Source organism: Schistocerca piceifrons, chromosome 2 (genome assembly GCF_021461385.2).
Source record: "Schistocerca piceifrons isolate TAMUIC-IGC-003096 chromosome 2, iqSchPice1.1, whole genome shotgun sequence".
Taxonomy (NCBI): Eukaryota; Metazoa; Arthropoda; class Insecta; order Orthoptera; family Acrididae; genus Schistocerca; species Schistocerca piceifrons.
In genome coordinates this window covers 933,064,290-933,083,332 of record NC_060139.1, presented here as the reverse complement: position 1 = coordinate 933,083,332, position 19,043 = coordinate 933,064,290, and positions in this window count along the sequence as shown.

Sequence of the window (19,043 nt, the reverse complement as noted above, 5' to 3'; positions counted from 1 at the left end):
GGGGGAGGGGCTGCTGGACCAGGGGGCATGGAGTACTTTTAATATTTTGGAAGACGTATGGCGACTTATAAGCAGTAATAAAACCGTTCCAGTTCCGACCCTGGTCAGAACCTTCCTAATATCGACTTTTAAATGATTTTCTTGAAAGAAAAACCCTTGACTACAATTTTTTTCATTTCTCTGGGATCTACTTGGTACGGGGATTGGGGGACGAGGAGTGTTGTGCCTGCCATCCTCCTCCCCTCCCCCCTTTCCGTCCTAAGGTATGGATGCCCTTGACCCTTGAAGAGTGTGCTTTTGTTTTCCAGGTCAGTGCATCGGAAAGATACAGCACGGAACAGCGAGCGTTGGTTGCGAAAACCCACTACGAAAGTGGTCAAAATGTCGCGGAAATTTTTCGGACACAACAACGCACCAAATGAATTCTCTGCTCGTAGGTTGATTAACAAATTTGAACTAACTGGTTCAACAGTAGTCATCAAAAGCTTTGGACGCCCTCGAAGTGGCCGGACTAAGGCTAATATTGCTATGCCTGTTTCTGTTACTGTGAGTCCGCGCTGATTATCACACAGTTTTACACAATATCACAGAACAAACAATTTCAAGAGCAAAACTAATAAAATACACAAAAAATAGAACTGAAAATAATAAATATCTAATTAGTTGCAAAAATGACTGCGAGATACTTGTGCAAAAATGGTTCAAATGGGTCTGAGCAGTATGGGACTTAACTGCTGAGGTCATCAGTCCCCTAGAACTTAGAAGTACTTAAACCTAACCTAAGGACATCACACACATCCACGCCCGAGGTAGGATTCAAACCTGCGACCATAGCGGTCGCGCGGTTCCAGATTGAAGCGCCTAGAACCGCTCGGCCACAGCGGCCGGCTGCTCATTAGAGACAAGGGAATCGTCAGAAGTGCTTTAGGGACGTGAGATAGGACCGCTATTATGCTCTATACATATAAAGATTTGACGGAGGGGGGGGAGCAGCAATCTGCGTCTATTTGCTGATAATGTTGCTATGTATGGAGAGATGTCATCGGCGAGTGACTGCAGGAGGGTACAAGCTGACTTAGACAGAATTTGTAGTTGGTGTGAAGAATGGAAGCTCGTTCTACATACCCGAAAATGTATGTTAATGCGGATGAGTAGGAAGAACAAACCCGTAATGTGCGTTTACAACATTAGTAGTGTTCTTCTTCACACGGTCACCTCGATTACATATGTAGGCATGGCAAAGGGATTCGAAATTAAATGAGCACGTACGGACGGCAATAGGAAAGGCGAATAGTTGACTTCGGTTTACTGCAAGAAGTTTAGGATAGTGTTGTTCCTCTGTAAAGGAGAACACTAGTGCGACCATTGTTAAGTGCTGCTCAAGTGTTTGAGAGCAGCACGGAGTGGCCACGCGGTTTAAGGTGCTATGTCACGGATTGCGCGGCCCCTACCGCCGGAGGTTCGAGTCCTCCCTCGGGCATGGGTGTGTGTGTGTTGTTCTTAGAATAAGTTAGTGTAGTTGAGTAGTGTGTAATTCTAGGGACCGATGACCTCAGCAGTTTGGTCCGTTAGGAATTCACACACATTTGAACATTTATTTGAGTGTTTGAGATCCCCACCAGGTCGGACTGAAGGAAAACATCAAACCAATTCAGAGGCGGGCTGCTAGATTTGTTACAGGTACGTTCGTTCAACACGCTTCGTGAAGTGGGAATCCCTGGAGAGAAGACGACGTTCTTTTCGCGAAACACTGTCGGGAAAATTTTGGGCACCAGCATTTGGAGCTGACTGCAGAATGATTATACTGCTGCCAACGTGCATTTTATGTAAGACCGCCAAGATATAATAGCGAAATTAGGGTTCATACGGAGGCATATAGACAGTCGTTTTTCCCTCGCTCCATTTGCGAGTGGAACAGGAAGGGCAATGACTAACTAGTAGTGATGCGTGGTTATCTCCGCACGCGCCGCACAGTGGTTTGTAATGTATCAGATGTAGATGTAGATTGTATATACCGCTTCTCTCCATGCATTCTATCTCTGATAACTTCACTACTTGAAAGTGCTTACAAGGGTGTATCCACCCCCCCAAGTCACAATTTACAATTACATACAGGTCGGAAGTCTCGTTTCTTTTGTTCGTCTGCAGTAAATCTGCAGTTTGTTCAACTCAAAATTACACTGGTGGATTGGTCTTGTAATTTCAAGCTGTTCAGAAATTTAAGAAACTTCATAAAAGACACAATCATTATTCGCAGGTATTTCATGCCATTAAGATGAACTGGTGTTTCGTACAGAACTTTAGTAATGGTACGAATTTTTCATTCTGTAGCGGAGTGTACGCTGATACGGAACTTCCTAGAAGATTAAAATTGTGCACGGGATCGGGACTCGAACTCTGCCTTTCGCAGGGAAGTGCTCTACTGACTGAGCTACCCAAACAGGACTGAGAAGTTTTCCTCACAGCTGTACTTTAGTCAGGACTAGCACTTTTAGAAGAAAGGATATTGCGAGCACGAGGCCTAGTTACAGCCTCGAGGATGTTTCCAATATGAAATTTTCACTCTGGCAAAGGTTTCTAGTCCGAGTCTCGCTCCGGCAGACAGTTTTAATCTGTCAGGAAGTGTCAACTTTAATACTACACTCCTGGAAATTGAAATAAGAACACCGTGAATTCATTGTCCCAGGAAGGGGAAACTTTATTGACACATTCCTGGGGTCAGATACATCACATGATCACACTGACAGAACCACAGGCACATAGACACAGGCAACAGAGCATGCACAATGTCGGCACTAGTACAGTGTATATCCACCTTTCGCAGCAATGCAGGCTGCTATTCTCTCATGGAGACGATCGTAGAGATGCTGGATGTAGTCCTGTGGAACGGCTTGCCATGCCATTTCCACCTGGCGTCTCAGTTGGACCAGCGTTCGTGCTGGACGTGCAGACCGCGTGAGACGACGCTTCATCCAGTCCCAAACATGCTCAATGGCGGACAGATCCGGAGATCTTGCTGGCCAGGGTAGTTGACGTACACCTTCTAGAGCACGTTGGGTGGCACGGGATACATGCGGACGTGCATTGTCCTGTTGGAACAGCAAGTTCCCTTGCCGGTCTAGGAATGGTAGAACGATGGGTTCGATGACGGTTTGGATGTACCGTGCACTATTCAGTGTCCCCTCGACGATTACCAGTGGTGTACGGCCAGTGTAGGAGATCGCTCCCCACACCATGATGCCGGGTGTTGGCCCTGTGTGCCTCGGTCGTATGCAGTCCTGATTGTGGCGCTCACCTGCACGGCGCCAAACACGCATACGACCATCATTGGCACCAAGGCAGAAGCGACTCTCATCGCTGAAGACGACACGTCTCCATTCGTCCCTCCATTGACGCCTGTCGCGACACCACTGGAGGCGGGCTGCACGATGTTGGGGCGTGAGCGGAAGACGGCCTAACGGTGTGCGGGACCGTAGCCCAGCTTCATGGAGACGGTTGCGAATGGTCCTCGCCGATACCCCAGGAGCAACAGTGTCCCTAATTTGCTGGGAAGTGGCGGTGCGGTCCCCTACGGCACTGCGTAGGATCCTACGGTCTTGGCGTGCATCCGTGCGTCGCTGCGGTCCGGTCCCAGGTCGACGGGCACGTGCACCTTCCGCCGACCACTGGCGACAACATCGATGTACTGTGGAGACCTCACGCCCCACGTGTTGAGCAATTCGGCGGTACGTCCACCCGGCCTCCCGCATGCCCCCTATACGCCCTCGCTCAAAGTCCGTCAACTGCACATACGGTTCACGTCCACGTTGTCGCGGCATGCTACCAGTGTTAAAGACTGCGATGGAGCTCCGTATGCCACGGCAAACTGGCTGACACTGACGGTGGCGGTGCACAAATGCTGCGCAGCTAGCGCCATTCGACGGCCAACACCGCGGTTCCTGGTGTGTCCGCTGTGCCGTGCGTGTGATCATTGCTTGTACAGCCCTCTCGCAGTGTCCGGAGCAAGTATGGTGGGTCTGACACACCAGTGTCAATGTGTTCTTTTTTCCATTTCCAGGAGTGTATTTTACAAAGTGACATTTGGCATGTAAACTACTCTTCGGCAGCTAGGGACTACGGCGGTAGCGTATCGATTGTAATCGTTACGGAGAAACGAGTATTCCGCAGTCTGGAAGTACCGTTTCGTTTCTGGCTGACATTTCGTGACTTGCATGTTTTCTTCCCCGTACGCAGTTCGTGGAGACTCGGACGGAGTAGGCAGTTTTCGTAATTCTCCAGTTCCTTCTTTCCGCACGTCGAATGTCACAGGTTTTTCGATAGCCCACAGCGTTACTATTTTTTGTTAACAGGGCTACGTCAAGCGGCCGGAACAGAGCTACTGTCTCCGGCGGTTGTTTGCCGCAGTGCCTTTTCACTACGGAGGCCGGCTGGCAGAACTGCCCTCTCTGCCTGTAGAGGGCTGCGTGAGACGCTATGGCGTGGCGGCTCAAATGTGTAATTTCTTTTTATTTATTTTTGGCTTCGTTCAGCAAAGACCATACAGCCAAGAACGGTTATGAAAGTGCCATGTTATCTCTTAACTGTGCTGGTGGGGGGGGGGGGGGGGGGTCTGTAAAAACCCAAGACACATTTGTTTTATAATTTTTCTCAAGTTAAAAGACAGACGTAGTTAAGACCTTTTGGAATATTGGTATACATTGTCGTTTTAACGTTGCAGGAAACGGTGTGCATTGTTAATGCTCAAGGGTGAAGTATGGCAAGTTTTAATCGTTCGGGTCCCAGCACCATGTATGTGTAAGACCTTTTTTTCCTTTTACAAGTTAAGTCAATCTTTCAAATAGAAAACTTTAGTTTGCAAATCGGCTTATATGGAAGCGTTAATCTGTTATTAATCACGTTCAATAACTAAAGGTCGTGTTTACTTTTTCAGCACAGTGACTTCGCGGAAACCAACAAGCAGCCCCCTAACAAAAGGTGAAATAGAGATAATTGTCAATGAACCACACTTCTTCGATTCATACGTTGAAAGTGATTCTGGATAAAATTAATTTATTGCCAGCGAGCGTAATACAGAGTCTGAGGCGTCATCAGATGGGTTTATTGAAGACAATGAAGATGAAAACCACAATGCAACAAGCTATTACAGTGGTGAAAATCCTAATTGGAGATGATCTAAAACGACGATGTGCTTTAACTCAAGCTGAAAATATAATTACCCACTTGCCAGCACTGAACTGTAATGCAAGGAATATTGAGCCCGGAAATGTGTCACAGGCCTAGAACTTATTCGTTTCTGAGCCCATGCTAAATGTTATTTTGTTTCATATAAATGGCAAAATAAAGGCAAGTAGAGAGAGTTCAAAGATCCATGCCCATCATACACGAGAGACTTAGATTTTATTGAACTAAAAGCTTTCGTTGGGTTGTTACGTTTAGCAGGATGTTCGAAGTCAGGACATGAAGATGTTGCATTATTTGCATCGGATGGTACTGCAGGGACATGTTCCGCGCAACCATGAATGTCACACAGTTTTTGCCCTTCTGCCTCGTCTCTGGTTTGATGGTCACGCCTTGCAACCCATTACCAATTTTTTGTGCAAGACCACCTGTGCAGCCGAGTACTAGGTACACGCCAATGCGACGTGGTTCAGATCTGCCTCCGCCGTAGTGTCCTGATCAAAGTGTCCAGAAGCAATGATTTTCAAACGGTGTAGGTGGGCGTGATAACACTCGTGACACAACCTCATGCGAATGAGAAAGGTCATAAAACGTCTACTAAACTTCACGTAGGTGAAACATGACCGAGACGTTCGCCTGTATGGCCACCAAGTGGCCGCTCTTATAGTGCTGCGACACGTGCCGTTCATACTTCCAGTCGTGAAAGCAGCTTTCTTGACCGTCGAGTTGAAATCCGCGTAAGAGACTGGTGTTGTGCGGAACTGTCCTGTAATGCTCCTCTTAGCTAGGAGGTCAACAGTGTTCTACATCTACATTTATACTCCGCGAGCCCTCCAACGGTGTGTGGCGGAGGGCACTTTACGTGCCACTGTCATTACCTCCCTTTCCTGTTCCAGTCGCGTATGGCTAGTGGGGAGAACGACTGCCGGAAAGCCTCTGTGCGCGCTCGAATCTCTCTAATTTTACATTCGTGATATCCTCGGGAGGTATAAGTAGGGGGAAGCAATATATTCGATACCTCATCCAGAAACGCACCCTCTCGAAACCTGGACAGCAAGCTACACCGCGGTGCAGAGCGCCTCTCTAGCAGAGTCTGCCACTTGAGTTTGCTAAACATCTCCGTAACGCTACTACGCTTACCAAATAACCCTGTGACGGAACGCGCCGCTCTTCTTTGGATCTTCTCTATCTCCTCTGTCAACCCGACCTGGTACGGATCCCCCACTGATGGGCAATACTCAAGTATAGGTCCAACGAGTGTTTTATAAGCCACCTCCTTTGTTGATGGACTACATTTTCTAAGGACTCTCCCAAAGAATCTCAACCTGGCACCCGCCTTACCAACAATTACTTTTATATGATCATTCCACTTCAAATCGTTCCGTATGCATACTCCTAGATATTTTACACAAGTAACTGCTACCTGTGTTTGTTCCGCTATCATATAATCATAGAATAAAGGATCCTTCTTTCTATGTATTCGCAATACATTACATTTGTCTATGTTAAGGGTCAGTTGCCACTCCCTGCACCAAGTGCCTATCCGCTGCAGATCTTCTTGCATTTCGCTGCAATTTTCTAATGCTGCAACTTCTCTGTATAGTACAGCATCATCCGCGAAAAGCCGCATGGAACTTCCGACACTATCTACTTGGTCATTTAAATATATTGTGAAAAGCAATGGCCCCACAACACTCCCCTGTGGCACGCCAGAGGTTACTTTAACGTCTGTAGACGTCTCTCCATTGAGAACAACATGCTGTGTTCTGTTTGCTAAAAACTATTCCATCCAGCCACACAGCTGGTCTGATATTCCCTAGGCTCTTACTTTGTTTATCAGGCGACAGTGTGGAACTGTATCGAAAGCCTTCCGGAAGTCAAGGAAAATGTCATCTACCTGGGAGCCTGTATCTAATATTTCTGGGTCTCATGAACAAATAAAGCGACTTGGGTCTCACATGATCGCTGTTTTCGGAATCCATGTTGATTCCTACAGACCAGATTCTGGGTTTCCAGAAATGACATGATACGCGAGCAAAAAACATGTTCTCAAATTCTACAACAGATCGATGTCAGAGATATAGGCCTATAGTTTTGCGCATCTGTTCGACGACCCTTCTTGAAAACTGAACCTACCTGTGCTCTTTTCCAATCATTTGGAACCTTCCGTTCCTGTCCGCAGCTCGTGGTAGTGCGGTAGCCTTCTCGCTTCCCGCGCCCGGGTTCCCGGGTTCGATTCCCGGAGGGATCAGGGATTTACTCTACCTCGTGATGACTGGATATTGTGTGATGTCCTTAGGTTAGTTAGGTTTAAGTAGTTCTAAGTTCTAGGGGACTGATGACCATAGCTGTTAAGTCCGATAGTGCTCAGAGCCATTTTGAACTGCCGTTCCTCTAGAGACTTGCGGTACACGGCTGTTAGATGGGGGGGGGGGGGGGCAAGTTCTTTCGGAGAATGCTATCATGCCCTTTTATCCAAAGTAAACGGACATTAATACTCAATGTCTGCGCATCTATTACGACATCCAAGAAATTCAGGGTATGTCCGTTTATCAATCGCTGGATGTTGTAATTCCTGCAACACAGTCTGGGAGTCCGTGATGATCAGTATGAGCCGGAAAGTCTGCGTGCCATAATAAATAGCCTTCCTGATGGCCAGTAACTCCGCCATGGAGACAGACGATTCAGGAGGCAGTGCAAAATTTGGTATGTGTCGCTAGAGGGGCTGAAGATGGCGTCTCCCACACCCGCTTCACTTTTAAAGCCATCCGTATACACGCAAGCGTACAGTGGCCAACGTCCAGTAAAGAAGTGCTCCAGGTCGTAATTAACGTTCGTCCCAATTTTGAAATCGGATGGCAAGTACGACATCGGGGCTGAAGTAAAGAAAGAACCAAACGGAGAGCGAAAGCGAGGGAGTTTCGAGTCTTGCGCGACTAGCGGTAAAAATATACCACCATTTCTCATAGCTGTGAATTACTCAAGGGGCTCGGTCCGTCCTTCATCTGTCAGGTACTTCAGACCCCAGAAGTGAACCACCTCTTTGAGGGAGGTGCAATCAGATACTGAAGACCGACTAAAGTGAAAATTATAGAACAATGTCTGCTGACCAATGGTGAGTGGCATTGTGGACGATTCCACTAACAGTGCATTGGTGGGTGTTAATTTGATTTCAAGGACAAGATGAAGAACTGTATAATGTAGGACGCAGAGTTTACGCAAAGTCGATTCTAAAGCGTTGCCATAGCCTAATAGCAGACAGAGCGCATCAAGATCTTATACAGAGTGAAGAGGACTGTCAGTTCCGCTCCTCACCTAACTACAGCAAGCATGGAGTTCATTTTGATGTGACGACTAATTTACACCAATAGAGCGATAGAGTCTTGTCATAAATGGAAGAGAAAGGAATGTTGCCCTCAAATGGCAAATTCACGAGCACTTTTATACCCACAACTTGCTATGACAGTAAGAAGTATTTCTACGAAATGGCTACATCAGTAATGATGGTCAGTAACGAAAGTGTAAGTAGGCTGCTTCTGTGTTGGCAGCGCTGTGTAGAGCTTTGCATTGGATCTCTGACTGCACGTTATTTGTAAGAGACTCTGTGGCTGGTTTGACTCATTGTTGGAAGTTAATCGCCAGTGGTGTTGGGCAGTTCGAAGTTAGTCGCCAGCAGTGATGGAAGTACTGTTGGGCAGTTGGAGGTGAACAGCGAGCAGTGATGGATGTTAGATGTGAGAAGTTAGCATTGCTGGAAGGCAGAGGTCTGAAGTGTTAGCGTAGGCTACGATCTGTAAATGTTCGACTTGGAGGTTGAATGTTATTCATGATTATATACCTTTGTACCAGACGTCAATGACGATGTATATTCGTGTCTGAACTAGATGTCACATTATTAAGGTAAAAAATACATTATTTGGTTTGCAACTAAATCTTTCCTTTGCTAACCACATGCTATTAGTAGTTTGTGTCTTTAGTAGTTAGAATCTTGTATTTAGCTGGCAGTATTGACGCTCGCTGTATTGCAGTAGGTCGCTTAATGAAGATTGTTGTGAGGTAAGTGCTTAATGAAACGTATAGATTATTGTTAGGATTTCCTTTTAATCAGGGCCATTCTTTTGAATTAATTATTTGAAGTCAGGCTATCTATTTTTTGAGCAGTCAGATTGTGTTGCGCTAGAATATTGTGCGTCAGTGTTGACATGATAAGAATAAGTAAAGAGAAAGTAGGCCCAGTGCGTTCAGTTTTACTCAGCTGTTTCGGAATTAAATAACCTAGAAGTTTCATCTTCTCAGTCATTCAGCAATTTAAGTACAGATACACACATTTAAATAAGGAAGTTTCAAAAGGAACCAGTAACGAATACTGTAGTTTGTAACGGGTATGTGTTTCGGCAATACCGAATACTTAAAGTATACGGTTTTGTTGTCACTTTTACAACATTACTTGGGACAGTGACGAAAGAAATGCCAAAGGAAAAAAAATTGAAATACCATGGAGGAGATCTGTTTGTATATCTGAGATCGTCTACACAAATTTCGCGCCAGTCGCATAAGAGTGGCGCTGATGGCGCCACCATGAGCATGCAAATCAAGTTTGCGTTAAATACTCGCTGTGACGGTCGTGAGCGCCAGTTACCTTTGAGACTGGACGTTGTGGGTTGATGTTAGTCAAGAATGTCTTTAAGGCGAAAAAAAAAGCTGTTATCAACACCTCACTGAGTTTGAACGTGGTCGCGTAATAGGGCTAAGAGAAGATGGATGTTACTTCTGCGATAGTGCAGAAAGACTTGATGGGAATGTAGCCACTGTACATTATTGCTGGCAGTGGTGTTGACGAGTATGTACTGTCACAAGAAGACCGGGCTCCAGGCGGCCACGTAGCACTACCGACAGAGAAGGCCCTCGTGTTCGGGAAATGGCTCTGGCTCATCGCATTGCATCTGCAGTAGCAATCTAAGCAGCAGTTGCCACCGTAGTGACACAACGAGCTATTACAAATGACTACTTCAAGTACAGCTACGAGTCAGACTCCCTGTAGCGCGCATCCCAATGACCCCAAACCTTGGCAATGTGTGACTTCAGTAGTGTCGAACGAGAGCTCATTGGAGGGCAGGAAGGAGGTCTGTTGTGTTTTATGATGAAAACTGGTACTGCCTCGGTGTCAGTGATGGCTGTGTGTTGGTCAGAAGGACGCCAGCTGACGGCCTGCAAAAAACCTGTCTGAGAGCTAGACAGACCTGTGCTACATCTGGAAGTATGGTCTGTGGTGCGATTTCGTCTGACAGCAGAAGCACTCCCGTGCATCCTGACCGCAAATCTATGTGTCAGTCTGGTGACTCAACCTGTTGTGCTGTCAATCATGGATAGCTCTCCAGGGAGTATTTTCTAATAGGATAACACTCGCCTACATACCGCTGTTGTAACCCAACATGCTCTACAGTGTGTTGACATATTACCTTGGCTGCCACATCATCAAATCTGGCTCCAATCTAGCACATATGGGTCATCGTCAAACAACAATTCCAGCATCATCCACAAAGAGCATTAAACGTTCTTGTATTGACCGACCAAGTGCAACAGGCGTGGTACTCCAGCCCACGAACTTACATCTGGCCACTGTAGAACGCAATCCATGCACGTTTGCATTCAAAATGCTGGCGGTTACTGTTGTGTTGGCAGAAGAGCCAACACCGTGTTACTAGTGGACGCCGAAATGCACGCGTTTTAGCTCACGCAGGCTGGCGTGAAGAGGGAAGAACTATACTGACGTCAGGTCTGGAACATGACAAGGAATTAGAATTCAGAAAGCGGACGTAATTAGTTTGATACTTAACTTTAATCCATTAACGATGAACGCCGATCTTGACGGTACATGATTCACAATATTATCTGATCAGAATACATTCGTAGTAACTGAATATGGCGCCTTGTTAAATCGTAGCAAATGACGTAGCTGAAGGCTATGCTAAACTGTAGTCTCTGCAAATGAGAGCGTATGTAGTCAGTGAACCATGCTATACCAGCAGGACAGATAGTTTAATTTGTGGAAAGGGGCCAAAATGATTGGCTGTCAGTTACGCTGAAACATACTACTTTATTCATTTGACAACATTACAAGAGTAAAGAAAACATTAAAAGCAGAGCAAGCCAAACATCAACTTTAGAACTTAATTCCCAGCTAAATGCGCCATTCAATCTCACGCCTCAAGGACAAAACAACTTTAGTTAAAAACCGGCTGAAGGCCAATCACTTAAGATTCAAAAATAGGAATTTGAATTTAAAAGGCAGAAAGCCTTATCTTAAAACATTTCTCTAAATTAGGCTGAAGGCCCAAACAATCTCACGCCTTAAGGGCAAAACTAATTTAAAATCGGCTAGAAGCCATACGCAAACAAATAACAAGGACAAATAAGAAAAGGCAGCACATCAAACGGCGCTCAGAAGCAAAAATATTATCTTGGAACTCAGCCACACACCATCCAACGAACGTGAGTACACGAATAGCTAAGCAACAGCTAAATGCACACTAAAATAACTGGTTTCCACAACACTACCATAATCCCAAGTATATACTGCTGAATACGATGATCACCCTTGAGTATTTGTTTACTAACAGTAGCTCACATGGCTGCAGATGACATGATGTTCGCTAATTAAAAAGACGGCAACAGAAAGAAAAGCACAGAAAAAGTCACAAACAGCGCCAATAACAGCTTAAAACATGATGTAGCATACAATAAATAAGGTAGTATGAAAGTATCAATATAAAACTATATTTCAAAAGACGATTTGTAAAAATGTAATAATGTTTTACTGTGGTTGTACAACCATACCATTTTCTGCATGTTTTAGATTAAAAAAAACCACTGATGATGGTGATATTTGTCACCGAAACTAGTTTGGGATGGTAAAGAAATAAACAAATAACACGGTGTTTTGCATCAAGGCGGACTCAATTTGTGATATCACTGGCGCTCAGAACTTTCCAAGGGTCGGCCTGGAATTCAAACGCTTGCTTAGGTGAGACAGGCAGTCGGCCCAACAATTCTCAATCCGACGGCAACCCAACCGACAGACATTCAACGGACCAAGCGACAGGATAACTTCCGCTCCACCCGACCAGCACACAACAGGGAATTCAATGGAACACGCAGAAGGTATCGGCGCCCACAACGAATTACACCTTCAACTGTCAGATTACACGCAGTGCTGGACAGCCACAACACGACGGGGAAAATACACTGCCTGAATTTACGTCAACAGGCCAGGGCAGGTAACCGGAACGTTAACGGCCACAAGGCAGAAGATTCCACTGGTACACATCAATTCAAGATAAACTCCACAGGAGGGCGGCTAGAATTTCGCCAACTCGAAAACACTCGAAGGAATGTCCCAACAACCCACAACGAAATTCAAACGACGCAATGTGAGCAGTTGGGGCTGGCTGGTAGGTTAAGTAAAGACTCAACTTTTGTGTCCGGGATCGGTGAGCCACGGACCTCGTAGCAATGGGAACAGTCTCTCACACTCTGACCGCGCGTGGACGCTGCCAGCGGGCCCGGCCAGATACGAGCCACGGAGACTTCCTCGCTGCTCCACGCCAAGCAACCAACTCCCAGGCCCGGAAACGGTGAAAGGACCAAATATACGTCAGCCGATGAGACGACCAACTGAACGACCAACCAACAGTCGTCCCGCTCCAATCTCCCTCCGTCGGACAGTTCGTGTGTGTCGCCAGCGGCCGACGAGCACTGACTGTCTGCGCCTCACCGGCGCTCCGTCCCCGACTTACTGCCGGTCCGTCTCCAAACGACTGCCAGACACACATCGACCCGGAAATACTATCGGTCGCTCCAGAGATGGTACGACAGTGCACTTATCGATACGCGCTGCTGCTGCGGCTCACGGACAAGTAAGGCAGGAAGTTAGTGACGCCAGGAAGTGCAATAAAAAAAACGAGGCGGGAGTACCGAAGTAGAAGATGACAAACAATAAAAGGAATGAACACGAGCCGTGCAGGGCTCAATGTTACCTAGACAAATGTACTGCCGAAAATTCATTGTTGTTGTTGTTGTTGTGGTCTTCAGTCCTGAGACTGGTTTGATGCGACTCTCCATGCTACTCTATCCTGTACAAGCTTCTTCATCTCCAGTACCTAATGCAACCTACATCCATCTGAATCTGCTTGGTGTATTCATCTCTTGGTCTCCCTCTACAATTTTTACCCTCCACGCTGCCCTCCAATACTAAATTGGTGATCACTCGATGCCTCAGAACATGTTCTACCAACCGATCCCTTCTTCTAGTCAAGTTGTGCCACAAATTTCTCTTCTCCCCAATCCTATTCAACACCTCCTCATTAGTTATGTGACCTACCCATCTAATCTTCAGCATTCTTCTGTAGCACCACATTTCGAAAGCTTCTATTCTCTTCTTGTCCAAACTATTTATCGTCCATGTTTCACTTCCATACATGGCTACACCGTAACCTCCCCACCGTAATTTTGAAGAAATGACAATATTATTTAATAGAAATGGGACCCAAACGTAACCTCTCTAGCAATTAAATTTAATGACAATAAAACTGATAATCGCAATCTGACTCAAATATAAGTTCTTCATAAAAAAATTAAGGTCAATTCAGTGATAAGAAAATTCAATTAAACCGAAATATCGGTCTTTGGCCCTGTGTAAAACAATCAGAATTAAAGTCTTACCTCATTGTAACTGGTAGTCAAATTTCTGCTCTTATTCGTGCGCACGGCTTGGAGGAACTGCATTGCAAATAATAATATTCCTTTTTTTTGTGATTTTACTGAAATTTTTCTTCAAAAGAAGTGGAATGAAATGGGAAGTGCAACGAAATCTTTAATTCAATAAAAAATAAAATTTTTTGAAAAATGCTTTTGAAATCAAAATTATTATTGGAGGACTTGTTGGAGATTAATTACAATAAATAAATTTTACATTATCTAATGATTATATTAATTAACAGTATACCTCATTCAGCCTCTTGACCAGAATGCCATGTCGACGCTCGCCGACTCCTCACACACACAACTCCACTCGAGTGCTATTACCGACATACTGCACGCAACTGCACGACTACTACTAGCGAACTGCACGCAACTAAACCGAGCTACAGACTGAGAACCGCTCGCAACACTCGCGCGGTCAAGCGCAGACTCTCTGGTCAGAGACGCTGCAATGCCTCGCCATCGCTGCTGCGTTACATACGTGTTTCATAACCCTCCACTGGGGGGGCAAAAATTTGGCAGCGATGGTGAGTCATTTGGACTTGCCAATCGCGGCAAAATTTTTTCCTAATTAATAAACTTCTACAATTTACAGAATATTTAGATGTAGTACATGAATTAGAGGTTGTGCACACGCACTAAGTACAAAATATATAAGACAAAGACAAAATGTGAGTACAAAACATAGTAACAAATCAGGAAAAACTATATACAAATTATTTGACAGATAATAAAGTGCACAGGCACTGAAAAAATTCTTTGGCATATTCAGAACAAATAAACAGACTGGCAAAAAATATTATGTTGACAAGTGACATGAGTGCACATGCACTGGAGTTCAGAACATACAATGAGTAAGAAATGACATAAGTGCATACGTACTGAAGTATTGAATATACAGAATAGTACAAATCATATTGAAAAATGAGAAAAGTGCACAGGCACTGAAGTTCAGTAGAAAACATATTAACACCTAACATAAGTGCACATGTACTGTAGTTCAGAACATATCATTAAAATAAAAACGTATATACAATATAAAAGACAAGAGTGTACATGTACTGTACTTCAGAACAAATCGAAAAAAATGTCTTTAGCATTTTGGCAATAAATAAACATAATGGTAAAAAAATCATGTCCAAAGTGCACACGCACTAAAAAATGTCTTTAGCATTTTCACAACAAATAAACATAATGACAAAACATCATGTCGACCAGTGACACAAGTGTACTCGCACTGGAGTTCAGCGAAGCGGAAAAGAAAATGTATAACCTACGAACATAAATGATGTCACCAAAATATGATTTTCATTATGTGACAAGAATTAGGATAGGAAAGGGAAGGATTGCATCATGGTTGTAGCACTTTAGATTGCACACAGCTGTTCTGAAAGTCCATATCTTTCCACAGAAGTACAACACCAAGTGACACAACTTGGAGTTCTTTTCCCATCAGAATTTATCAGTGTAGCCAAGACACTGAATTGTCGTAGTAATGTTCCATGTTTTCATTTTGGCAGTACATTAGGTACACCAAACAGTGGGACCATAATAATGTCTTCATCGCTCACGGTGGTGGACAGCATGTCGTGTCAACACCACGCTCTTACAAGGCACACCCACGTAGAATTAGTGCAAAACCAAAGATAGTGCTCCATGATCACTAGGATAAACAGGACAAATGGACATTGCAGTAATTCAGGGTAGTTAGCTTATGAGGAGAAGGACATTATGTCACATAATATTGACAATTACAGTCTTCATTGATAGTTTGTGGCATTCATAGCCCAGTTATTGAACATTTCTGTACCAAGTATGTAGTATTACAGAAAAATGTTCATTAATTGTTTTACATAGAATCAGTAGTCTTCTTTTCCTAGTTACAAAGTATTGCATGGTTAATTAATCATTTGTCATTCCAATAGTAAGAATCATTAGCCTTTTCCTAATTACAAAGCATTATTAAACAGTCACATTCATTTCCAATTACAAAGTATGAACATTGAAAACAAGAGCTAATTAATGGCATAATTAATAACAATTCATCGAGTGACATTAATTATTGGCACTCAGTGGCCAGCAAGTATTGAATAGAATAAAACATTGTTCATCATTCAGTATTATTCAGATCATTACGAAGTCATTATTAAAATCAGTTAATTACAGTCAAAGCATTAATAATCATGGGCATTATAAGTAGTCTCATTACAATAAACAGTGGCAGTTATTAGCTAGTGACAAAGCATTATCTTAAATATATACTTTTTTTTGTCTCATTAAGAAGTCATTACTCAAGTGACGTACTATTCAGAGCTAATCAGTATTATTCAGAATTTTCTCAAACTGGTATCACTACTTGGGACTGGTAATACATTTTTTTTTTGTTAGCAATGCATTGCGTTGGGATCGATAATTAATTGCTGAGGCATAACAGTATTTGTTTTTGACCTATTGCTGCAAATGAGGATAGGTAACGACATTCGTCATGAGTCAGCTGTACCAAGGTTATGTAACAAGGCAGTATATGTGATCACATTTATAAATGATAGACACAAATGGGTAAAAATAAAAATGCAAGTACCAGAACAGGTATAATAAGTAACAGGTTTAGTAAGTATCATGAAAAGCTTCTCCTGAAAAAATACAAAATGGATTATTGACCTGAAAGAAGAAACGCACACTATGCTGAAAAGTAGTGAACTTCGAATTAACAGGTAGTGAAATGTATATAAAAATGTGTTCCATAGCTGTCCTTTCCAAAACTTTCCGTCATCCTACTATGCAATATAACACCTGCTGTCAAAACAAACTGCAACAAATACTTAAATAACTGCATAGCATAAATACATAACTTCAACATTATCCTCATCTGTAAAGAAAATTTCATTATCCATATCATCATAACTTCACTATTATCATCACCTGTAAAGAAAAACTTCATTATTCATAACAGCATATTCTTCATCATTATTCGTCAGCATTCATTATCATCTGCAAAAATCACTTCATTACTCATTACATAACTATTCCTTATCTCTAGCATATTTCATCACTAAAACTAAGATGTGTAGTTTTGTCTGACAGCCTGCATCAATCACCTTGTATTCTGAAAGAAAAAATTAGTTAAGACTGCTATTCTACGATGAGTATAGTATATTCTTGTTAATGCTTGTTAATCCTGATCCATTTACTCTTCCTCATAGAGTTATTGCATCTTCTTTTGTTTATTCCGTAGGTGAAATTCCCATTTATGCTAAATTTATTTCTTAGAATCATCATTCCTTTCTGAAATTGATGAACAAAGATTAATGTCCTGCATTTAAATCATATACCCATTAAATAATGACTGGTTTATGGTGACACAATTAACCATACAGCATAACATGACAGAAAACGTAACGTGTCAAAGACATTGACAGTGTTCAGATGCAAAAATGTACAGAGAATATCACAATGCAGCAGCAAAAAAATGTAAAACAGTCACGATGTTGAGATGTCATAAGGCAAAAAAAAATGTCAAAGTCAACTGGTGCGTGTTATATCTTAACTATTTCTCAGTGCATACAAACAAAACTGGAATACAATCGTACATAAAAAAGACAAAATGTGACGTTCGTTGTGTTCAGCTTGTATAGAGTGCAGTTAATAGAGACGAGAATTAAAGCCTTTAATGGAAAAAAATGTAATGAAATTAACATGTCATTAGCTAACATTGCATAATTAGTCATAAAATACGTAAGTGTGTCTGAAAAAATATGCACGGTCTGATGTGTAACGACAAGAAGAGCGACCTGCTAACCTTACCTTGTCGGGCACTTGCCAAGAAAAAATACGATAATCATCAGTAATTAGTCAGGTGAATATAATTTGCATTAGTAAAAGGCATCATAGTGTGTTGAATCATACAGTGGTTTCACTCAATAAACGGTTTAATGTTTGAGATATGGTGGTTGCCTTTCGATTTTCTGGATCTCAAAGCTTCGACGTGTACAACATTGGGGTGAGGGATGCTGCGAATCCGATATGGACCTGCGTATAGAAGTCCAAATTTACTGCACTTACCTTTTAATTTACTGGATAAATAGTGTGTACGTATCAATATCTTCTGTCCAACGTGAAAGTCGCGGCGTGTACAAACCTGTTTTTGCTGTCTTCTCCGGCGCTCTGCGGCACGTTTGATGTTGTTCAGCGCAATGTCAATTATTTCGTGGTGTCTTAGTCGCCGACATTTGGGGAATTTTACTAATTCTTTAATTTTGTTTGGTGGTTCAACGTTTTTCAGTATAACAGACGGAAATAGCATAGTGGATTCATTTGGAATGGAATTAATTACATCTTGGAATGAGAGTATGTGTGTATCCCAATCAATATGTTTTTGTGGCAGTATATTCGGCACAGCTTACCAATTTCTTTCATTAATCTTTCACAGGGGTTCGAAGAAGCGTGGTACTTGGATATATAGATCGGAGAAATGTTTCTGGCTCGTAACATGCGTGTCCATACGATACTACGAAATTGAGATCCATTGTCAGAAATTACTTTCATTACATGCCCTACATGAAATAGAAAATGTTTTACAAATGCTTTCGAAACAATTTTAGCAGTAGCTTTGCGTAACGGAGTGAAAGTAACAAATTTTGAAGTGAGCTCAACAGCGACAAAGATGTAGCAAAAACCTCTGTTAGTTCTCGGAATCGGACCAAAAATATCTACTGCGGCCATATGTCTTAATTTAACAGGTACAATGGGATATAATGGAGGAATATGTGAAGTGGTGTCTGATTTAGCTTTCTGGCAAATTTTACAAGACGCTATAACTCGTCGTATACGTTTCTCCATGTTGGTGAAATAACAGTTCTGTCTCAGTATAAGAAAACATTTTCGTGCTCCGTAATGTGCGTAACTTAAATGAGTGTACCAAATTAATTTGTTAACCAGTTCGTCAGGAATGCATAATAACCAATTGTTGCTGTCAGGATGAGAGCGGCGAAACAGAATGTCATTGCGTACAGTGTAGTGGTTCCTAATCGTAACATTTTTCCTATCTTGCCAAAGGTGTTTAATTTCTTTCCACACGTTATCTTTATTTTGTTCTTGTGCTATGT